Genomic DNA, 9,903 nt, shown 5'->3' on the forward strand with positions numbered 1-9,903 from the left:
GAAGATGAAAAATTCTGGAGCCGGATAGTGGTGATCGTTGTACAACAATGTGTATGTTGGCAATCAGTGTTAATGCCACTGAATTGTACACTTAAAGTTGGCTACAAAGGAAAATATTATATATATTTTACCACAATAAAAATATTTCCGGTAAAAAAAAAAACTTTAAAATATACATCCCGTATATCTTTATATGATACTGAGTCTTGTCTTCTGGCTTCTGGTGGGCTCCCTGAGGGCAGGGCTTGTCTCCCCACTCAGACTTTGGGCAGGTGCCTCCCTTCTCAGACTTCAATTTTGAGTCCTGGGGAAGCTCAGAAAGTGCAGAAGCACCAGCTTACCTCCCTCTTCTGGACGGCACTGGGGCCTGTTTGGCAGGTCCAACTTCACTCTGACCCAGTAGCATCTGGGTCGTTCTGCCATCCCCTGTCTCTTTGCCGAATCAAGAGGGCTTCCCTCCATCCCAGGTCTGTACCTGAAACTTGGCCTTGAATGTTTGTGCTGTCCCATAGACCAAGTAACTGTTCATACATGAAATGTTAAAAGAGGAGGCCCAGCTCCCAGAAGCTTCAGGTAAACCTCCTGGGATGGCTCCTTTAGCGGCTGCTGGAGAGGCTGGAGCAGGACCTGCCTGGGCTGTCTCCTCCACCACCCCCTCATGGGCACTGGTAGTGCTATGCTTTACACTCATAGTTCTGGATATGGGTGAACCTCTTGCCCTTTCAGACCTGTGCACAGGAATCTGCAAACTCTCATGATTCCAAATGGATGCATCCCCTCTCTTGACATTTGGACACTAACTGCGCGACTGCGCACTTAGCACATCAGCGGGCAAAGTGTCCCCCTCTGCCACTTCTCAACTAACCCAACACCCACAGTCAGCATCTACCCTCATCCAGCTTCCTTCCTTTCCCTGAGCAGGTATCTCCAGATACCCCAAGTGTGGCATCCAGGGCCTGAGACTTGGCACTCCTCAGGGAGCCCCTAAGGCACATAATAAGCCCTCTCCCCCCACAACACCCACAGTCCAACAAAGCCAAAAGGAGGGGCACAATTGTTGGTTTAGATTTCAGGCCTTAAGCAGCTGTCTCCAACTCCTGCTGTGAGGGAGAGGTTGGGGTGGAGGACAGGAAACAACCAGAGGGGGAGGGCATTTGTGTCAGGGCCCTGTGCTGGCAGAAAGGCCCAGCGAAGGGTGGGACAACATGGATACACCTGACTCCCTCCCTGCACGAATTCAGTGCCCACCTGCAGCCCCTACTTGTTGGACTGGTCAGAACCGGCTTGGAGGGGCAGTGGCAGGACAAAACAAGCAGGCAGATGATGGTCCCTTACCTGGTGAGGACAAGGGCCAGGCCTGCATGCCCCTGGATCTCCGTGAGGCCCAGGCCCCGCAGGTGCATCTGGTCCCCTGTTTACTTGGGGTGTGTGGGTAGTGAATGGGTGTGCCTGCCCTACTAGACTGTAAGCTGCTTGAGATCAAGGCCCAGTACCTGTTTTCATTCGTATTAATTGTTGCACTCATTTGACTAATGCTTACTGAGCATCTGTGATCCCTTCCCAGCTCCTGACCATATGTGAGGCTCTGATGGGGAGACAGAGAAATATCTGTGGGTGGGTCAATAAATATGCAAATGAATGAGGAGCTCCTCTTGCTCCCTGTTCTCTTGTCTCTGCACCCTTATTTGGTGTTGGTAATACACAAAACTTTTGGTTTGAAAGGAGATTAGGGAGAGAGGAAGGGAACCTGGGAACCCGCCCCCAAGGGAAGGCCAAAAAGATGAATCCACGTGGCTGGGGGCCCTGGAGGAAGGGTTGATTGGCAGGTACTCAGAAAGGAAATGCTCAGGGAAGTGGGGAATCCAGAGGGTTGGGAATCTGGGGTATTCTAGAGCAGTAGTTACTGGTAGGGTCTGGGATCAAAGCCAGAAATGAGTCTCAGATGTCTACTGGCACCCCTCCAAAAGAGGCCACTATTCAGGTAGGTTTAGGAGGATCCCAAAGTCATCAGGCTTCTAGCCCAACCTATTCCCAAAGTCCTCCGAAGAGTAGCCACTAAGTGGTATTGTGAAGCAGAAATTAAAGACAAGAATTGATTAGCACCAGACAGCCCATACCAGTCACTTTTCCCAAGGATAAGAGCAGGGTCTTTGATGGACTTCCCTGGTGGTCCAGTGGTTAGGACTTCGTGCTTCCACTGCAGGGGGCGAGGGTGTGATCCCTGGTCAGGGAACTAAGATTCCACATGTCGTGGCCAAAAAAAAAAAAAAAAAAAAAAAAAAAAAATAGCAGGGTGTCTGAAACAGACTGCCTGGGTTGCTATCCTGCAGTTAACTAGCTGCAAAACATGGGCAAATGACTGAAGTGCTCTGTGCCTCACTTTCCCCATCTGTAAAATGGGGTTAAGCATCGTACCTTCCTCACAGAGTTGTAATGCTCAGATGAGTTCATGCATGTAAAGTGCTTAGAACAATGCCTGGTACATAGGGCGTTCCTCTCTTTTATCAGCGAGGACCTTGAGGCTCAGAGAAGTTAGTTATCTCCTGAAGGTCACTCAGCTGTGGATGATGGAGCCAGGATTTGAAGCAGCTTCTGGTACTCTTACCTTGATATCACATGGCCTGAAGAGTAATAGGAGCAATCTCAGGCTGCTGAGCCAGGGAGGATGGTGATGCGGAGCGTTTAACCTCAAGGCATGCTGCAGAACAGGTGCGTGGGAGGAAGAAGCAGTTCTGAAGCTGAGAGACCAGGTAGGAAATGCTTGTCTTGAGTCTGGTGTGTTGAGGAAGGTGGACAAGGACTGAGACAGTGAGACCGAATGGACCCAGGGTCCCAAGAGAAAGAGGACTGGACAACGTTTGGTGAGCAGCCTGAACAAGGGAATAGAGGAGGTGAGGATGGCTTTAAGGTTTGAAGCCTCAGTTACCCAGAGAATAGAAAGTTCTCTGCTGGAAATAGGTTTGTTTCAGGGGATTCTTGGAAATCCAAGCAGTGAGACAAGCCCTCTTTCCTGGGTGACTGTTAAATAGGCGAGGGGTGTGTGTGTTAGAAAGTTTTGCAGAGACTGAAGCCTGGACTCAGTGGTGTCCTTTACGTCAATGTGCCTCCACCCCTAGTAATGGATTCTCAGAGATACTGGAACGGGGGACTTCCGTGGTGGCACAGTGGTTAAGACTCCACGCTCCCAGTGCGGGGGGCCTGGGTTCGATCCCTGGTCAGGGAACTAGATCCCACATGCATGTCACAACTAAAGAGCTGGCGAGCCGCAACTAAGAAGCCCACCTGCCACAACTAAGGAGCCTGCCTGCCGCAACTAAGACCCAGTGCAACTAAATAAATAAATATTAAAAAAAAAAAAAAAAGATAGTGGAACAGAAACAGATGCTGAGATACAAGCCCCAGCACAGCCCAGCACAGCCCAGTTCAACTTCCCATCATTGCTCTGATCACTAACCCCTTCTCCTACTCCAGGGCAGGAAACTGACTTTACCAGGGACCACCCCCTCCCCAAAACCTCAGCAACCACTCATCCCAGCCTCCATTCTCCCGCCTCCTATACACATAGCTTCGCTTGTACACACACTATCTCATCCTGCCCTCGCAGCAACCCCGTTAGAGAGGAAGGCTGGTACTATTCTCCCCATTTTACAAACGAGGAAACTGAGGCCCAAAAAGGTTATGAGACTTTCTCAGAGGTCACACAGCCAATGCCAATCAGTGGCCAGATTCCAAATCCTGTTCATTTTACTTCACTACCTCCACTTCAAGACATCTCAAGCAGATTAGGGCCAGAGGCGCCCATCTCCTTTCCCCAGCAGATCCACAGACATTCCTTGGTATTGGAGGGCATTCGTTTTCTCTCTGGGAATAATGGTGTGGTGGGATAATGACTGGGTATTAAGGAGGCAGCAAAAAAATGGACAATGAGGGATGTGGCATCATTATGGATAAGCACCAACCATTAGGGCTGGAACCATCCTTAGAGGCCACTGAGTTAATGCCCACTGTTTACAAGGGAAACTTAGGGCCAGAAAGAAGGGACTTGCCCACTGAATGCTTCTGACATTTTGTTACTCCCTTTGTTCCAGGTATCTATCACTGAATATAACAAATCACCTCAAAACTTAGTGGCTTAAGACAACAATCATTGTATTATCTCTCAGATTCCTGTGGGTGATTCAGGAAGGGCTCAGCTGGGCGGCTCTGACTTTGTCTCTCATGCAACTGTCAGTTGGAGCTGAAACAGCAGGAGCGGGAGCGGCTGGGCTCTCCGGGCCCCTCTGTTTCGCCACGTGTCTCAGGTCCTCTCCATGTGGCGTCTCCACTGGGGCTAGTTTGGGTTCCTCACAGCATGGTGACCTCAGGGCAATAAGACTGATTACACAGCAACTCAGGCCTCCAAAGGCAAGTGTCCCAAGAGAGTCAGGTGAAACCTGAATCATATTTTGTGATCTAACCTCAGAAGTCACATAGCATCACTTCCACCATAGTTACAAGCCTGTCTAAAGGCAAGGGGAGGGAACATAGACCCTATCTCTCAATGGGAGGAATGTCAAAGTCACATAAGAAGAGCATGTGGAGCGGGAGATCTTGTGGCAGCCGCTTTTGGAGACCACAGTCTGCTATACCCTTGCACAATTGCCAAAATCGATAGCTTGGCACAGGGCAAAGGCCAGCCTGGGTCAAAGCCCTGGCTTCATCACTCACTAGCTCTGTGACCTTGGGGGAGTCACCTAACCCCTCGTATCTCCTCCTTCCTCATCCACGAAACCAGAATAATCGTAACGCCTGTCAAAAAAAAGTAGTAATGCCTGTCTTGCAGGGTTGGGGTAAGGATTGAATGGAAGGGCCTGGCCCATAGAAAATTCATCTTTTTTTCTTCTTCCAAGTTATGAGAAAGCAGTGAACACACCATCAACCTAAATCTTGCACCCTGACCATGAAACAAACCCAAGTCTCAATAAAGACAGAAAAACAAATTCAGTGCTACACAGTACAAGATGTGATATGATAAATCAAGAGCTGGGTTATAGCAGTAAAGAAAAATAACGTCCTTCCCCTCACGGAGTTTATAATCTAGTAGAGGGAGCCAGTCTATATATCAATATGCTAATACATATACATGTCAGGTGGAAAAAGTGTTCTGGGGAAAAATAAAGTAGGGTAATGGAAATATGCCGGGGTGGGAGGGGTTATTATATAGGATAACCAGGGAGGGCCTCTTTACTAAAATGAAATTTGAACAGAAGACTGAATGAAATGGGGGGAGTGAACTGCGAAAATATCTGAGTAAGAGCATTTCAGGAAGAGGGAACAGCTAGTGCAAAGTTCCTGAGGCAGGGAACATGCTTGATGTGTTCGAGGATCAACACAGAGGCCAATTTAGCTGGAGCAGAGCAAGGCAGGGGGAGTGTAGGGAACAAGGTCAGATGGGATCCACTGGAAGGTTTTGGGCAGAGATGTGACTTAATTATGACCTCTATCTTTTAAACAAACTTTTTATTTTGAATAATTTTCCTTTAAAAAAAATATTTATTTAGGCTCTGCCAGGTCTTAGTTGTGGCACACCGGATCTTCGTTGAGGCATGCGGGCTCTTTTAGTTGTGACATGCATGTGGGCTCTAGTTCCCTGACCAGGGATCGAACCTGGGACTCCTGCATTGGGAGCGCCGAGTCTTACCCACTGGACCACCAGGGAAGTCCCTGAATAATTTTCAACTTACAGGAAGTTTGTAAAGATAGTAAAGACAGTTCCCATACACCATTCACCCAGTTTGCCCCAGTGTTAACATTATACATTACCGTGGTACATTTGTCAAAACTATGAAGCCAGTATTGGTACCTTGTGTAAACTAAACTTCAGACTTTACGCAGACTTCACCAGTTTTTCCGCTAATGATTTTTTTTTTTTTCTGTTTCAGGATTCAGTTTAGAATATCACATGGCATTTAGCTGGCTTCCACTTTATCAGGATCACCCCAGCTTCTTCATGATAATAGAAGATCCATTAGGAAGCTGTTGCAGTAGTCCAGGAAGGAGATAGTGGGGCTTGAACCCAAGTGTTAGAGGTCAGATTGTGGAGGGCGGACAAATTCTCGGTTGGAGGCAGAGTCAACAGGATTTGCAGGACATGGGATGTGAGAGAAAGAGGAGAGTTAAGTATGATGCCAAGGATTTTAGCCTAAAACACTTGGCCATTCACTGATATGGGTGAGACTGACATAGGAAGACTATTGGGGGCTGGAAATCAGGAGTTTGCATTTGAACATGCTAGGTCTCAGTTGCTTATTGGACAGTGGTTAAGTGGAGTCGTCAAGCAGGCAGTTGGATACACGAGGCTGGATTTCAAGGATACATCTTAGCTGGAAATATAAACTTGGGAGTCATTAGCTTAGAGGTAGTATTTAAAGTCATTAGGCTGGATGAGATCACGAAGGGAGTGGGTGAAGGTAGAAAAGAGAAGAGGGGGATTTCCCTGGTGGCGCAGTGGTTAAGAGTCCGTGCCTCCAGTGCAGGGGGCCCGGGTTTGATCCCTGGTCAGGGAACTAGATCCCACATGCATGCTGCAACTAAGAGTTCACATGCCACAACTAAGGAGCTGGCAAGCTGCAACTAAGGAGCCTGCCTGCCACAACTAAGACCCAGTGCAACCAAATAAGTAAACAAATGAAAAGAGGTCTGAGGATTGAGCCCTGGGTCTGTGGAAGAAATTGGAAGGTTGAGGAGGAAGCAAAGGAGGCTGAGGAGGGGCGGCCATTGTGGTAGGTAGGGAAGCTCCTGAGACTGAGCCTAGAAGCCCAGGGAACCACTGTGTCCAGTGCAGCTTACAGAGCCATCAAGATGAAGACTGAGAAGCAACTGTTGGATTTGGCAATGGTGAGGGCACTGGTGACCTTGACAAGAGTAAATCTCGTGGAGTGGTGGGGCAAGAGTGGGTTCAACAGAAAATGAGAGGAGACGAGGCGAAGACAGCAGGTATAGACAAATGTTTCTGAAGAGGTTTCAGTAAAGAGAAGCAGAAAAATGTAGCTGGAAGAGAATATGGGATTGAGCGAGGTTATTTTAAGATGGGAGACAGGACGATGAAAATGATCTCATAGAGAGCAAACTGATGATGCAGAGGGGATGTGGAGAACCGCTGGGGCCCCATAGTAACACAGGTGAGAAGGGATGGGAACTAGTGCCCAGGAGGAGGGAGGGCTTCACCTGTGTAAGAACACTGGCATCGCATCAATGGTAACAGATGCAAGTATATGGAGACAGATGTAGGTAGGCGGAGGAAGCACGTGGAAATTCTCTTCAGACTGCTTCTATTTTCTTCATGAAGTTGGAAACAAGACCACCAGCAGAGGGAGGAGGAACAGGAGGGGCTGGAGGTTTGGAGGAGAGAGGAGGAAGTAAAAATAGCCGTCGAGGGGGCTGAGAGAGTGCACAGAACTGGGGAAAGGCAGGAGCATGGATGGTCAACACAAAGGGTGTTTGAGGGCATGAATTTAAGGGAGACCAGTCAGCCTAGATATGTGTTATTTCCAGCCACGTTCAGCTGCTTGGGTGCAGGCTGGAGAAGTCACTGCGGTGGGGTCTTCCCAGATGAATATGATGGGAAAGAAGGGCCGGGGAGTTGGTATATGCAAGGAGCTGATTATGATGATAGATCATTGAATCAAAGCTGAGTAAGGAGGGAAGGGTGGATGTGATGGGGGTAGGTGTTGCTGAAAAGGGGGTAGGATCAATGGATGAGAGACAGGGCTGACTTATCCCTGGAGGCATAGTGCCGAAGGCCCACAATAGTTTTAGGGGTCCACAAAATATTTTAATTTAGTTTAAAATCAGAAGAAAAAAGTGAATATAATAAAAATGAATATATAATAATGGACCCAGCCTGGATTATATTCATCCTGATACCAAGGAAATCATAAAATATAACTTTTAATATTCTCTCATAGAGGAAGGGGCCCATGAAGGCGAAGTGTCTAGGGCCCACAAAAGTCATAATGTGACCCTTATGAGTGATCCCAATGGATCCAAGTTCAATATTTGTTGAATTCATTTATAATGGCAAAAAAGTAAACATACCTAAGTATCCAGAATTGTTTGAGTCCAGGTACGACGGGCTGAAAAGATAGGAGTTGGTAATAGGAAAGTGTGATACTTAAAACTGAGATTATGGACTGTGTGAAGCAATTGGTAGTAACAAGGTTTGGGTGGGAACATCCTTCTCATTGGTGGAGAAGAAACCAAGGTGATGGGAAGCTGGTTTTATTGGTTATCTACTGCCATATTAACAACATCCCAAAACACAGTGGCTTAAAACACTCACCATTTATCTGTTTACCGACGATTTATCTGCTCATCCACCATTGATCCGGTAATATGGCTGCGCTCTGCTGAGCAGTTCTTCTCTTGGTCTTGCCAGGGCTCTTTCATGAGGCTGCAGTCAGCTGGAAGCTTGACTGGGGCTGGGTAACAGGACCTCATATGTGGTGGATGTTGCTCAGGGCATCTCAGTTCTCCTTCATGTGGCTTCTCATCTTCCAGCAGGCCAGACTGGACTTCTCTACATGATGTTGGAAGTTTTCTAAGAGGGCAAAGGGGAAGTTGCAAGAGCTCTTGAAGCCCAGACTCTGCGGACTCACACAGTGTCATTTCTGCCACATTCTGTTAGTCAAAACAAGTCCTAGGACCAGCCCAGATGCAAGGGGTTGAGAAACAGACTCCACCTCTTGTTGCAAGGAGCAGCAAAATCACTGCAAAGTGTCACGTGGGACAAGAGGAACTGGAGAGGCCATCTTTGCAAACAAAGTATCGCACATGTTGGAAAAATTGTCTATGTGGTACCAAATCAAGCATCACCAAGAATTTGACAGAAGGGAGAGTGAAGAGAGTGACAAGCCAGGTGCTAAAATCTTCAAAGCATGAGGGAGTAGTAAGTGATACAATCTGATGCTATCAACTTCTAAAGCTTCAAGTATCTTTATTGTTTCATCAGTGAATGCGAGTGAATTTCATTAATGAAAAGGAACTCTTCATTTTTCACAACTTTGACTCAGTCACTCATCAATTCAGACTCTATCTTAAGGAAGGAACCTAAAACTTATGCATGAAAATTTGTAGCACTTTTATTTATCTGGGAGCTGTAGCCCCAGTGCCTGCCCCAGTGCCTAGGATGATGTCTGGCATGGAGCAGTAACACATAGGTGCTCAGTAAATATATGTTGAATGAATTTATAATGGCAAAAAGTAAATACAACCTAAGTATCCAATAATGAGGGCTAGGTTAAATTTGGGTGTATCTATTTCATAGACTATCATGCAGCCATAACAAAAATTATGATTTTAAGGACTATCAATATATGATGAGGAGTGAAAAGAAAGCAGGATATAACATTACAGGTTCTGTGTAAAAACAGCTGGATAGGAAAAGGAGTCAAACAACAGCAGTGGTTTTATGAAGCAAATAGAATCATGAGTGATTTTTAACTTTTTACTTTTTTTTTTTTTTTTTGCCACACCACGAGGCTTGTGGGATCTTAGTTCCCCAACCAGGGATTGAACCTGGGCCACGGCAGTGAAAGTGCCGAGTCCTAACCACTGGACCACCAGGGAATTCCCCAAATTTTTAGTTTATTCTAAAAGTTCTTAATGTTACTGAATTTCTTTTATGGTAAGAAAAAGTTGAACACATTCATTTTGGAAAGATGAGAAATGTTGAAAAGCGGCAATAAGAAAAAATAACCTATAACTCCATCATCCAGGAAAAAAAAGTCACTGCCAACATTGAGACACATTCTGTTTTGTTCCTTGCTTTTTTTCCCCTTCACCTGACGTATTCTTAGCTTTTAAAAAAATATATCTTTAGACTTCCAAGAGGTGACTTTTAATAGTCACATAGGGTTGATATAC

At 46.5% G+C, this 9,903-nt stretch overlaps 1 non-coding gene across 1 annotated transcript; it reads right to left on the reverse strand.

Moving 5' to 3' along the window:
- Positions 1–9,534: 9,534 nt before the first annotated feature.
- On the reverse strand, positions 9,535–9,606 carry TRNAE-UUC (transfer RNA glutamic acid (anticodon UUC)). Its single transcript has one exon. It is a non-coding gene; the product is annotated as a tRNA-Glu (tRNA).
- Positions 9,607–9,903: the final 297 nt, after the last annotated feature.

The sequence above is a fragment of the Delphinapterus leucas genome, chromosome 10 (assembly GCF_059928025.1).
Source record: "Delphinapterus leucas isolate spDelLeu-1000000601 "Yukka" chromosome 10, BTC_Dleu_Yukka2, whole genome shotgun sequence".
Lineage (NCBI taxonomy): Eukaryota > Metazoa > Chordata > Mammalia > Artiodactyla > Monodontidae > Delphinapterus > Delphinapterus leucas.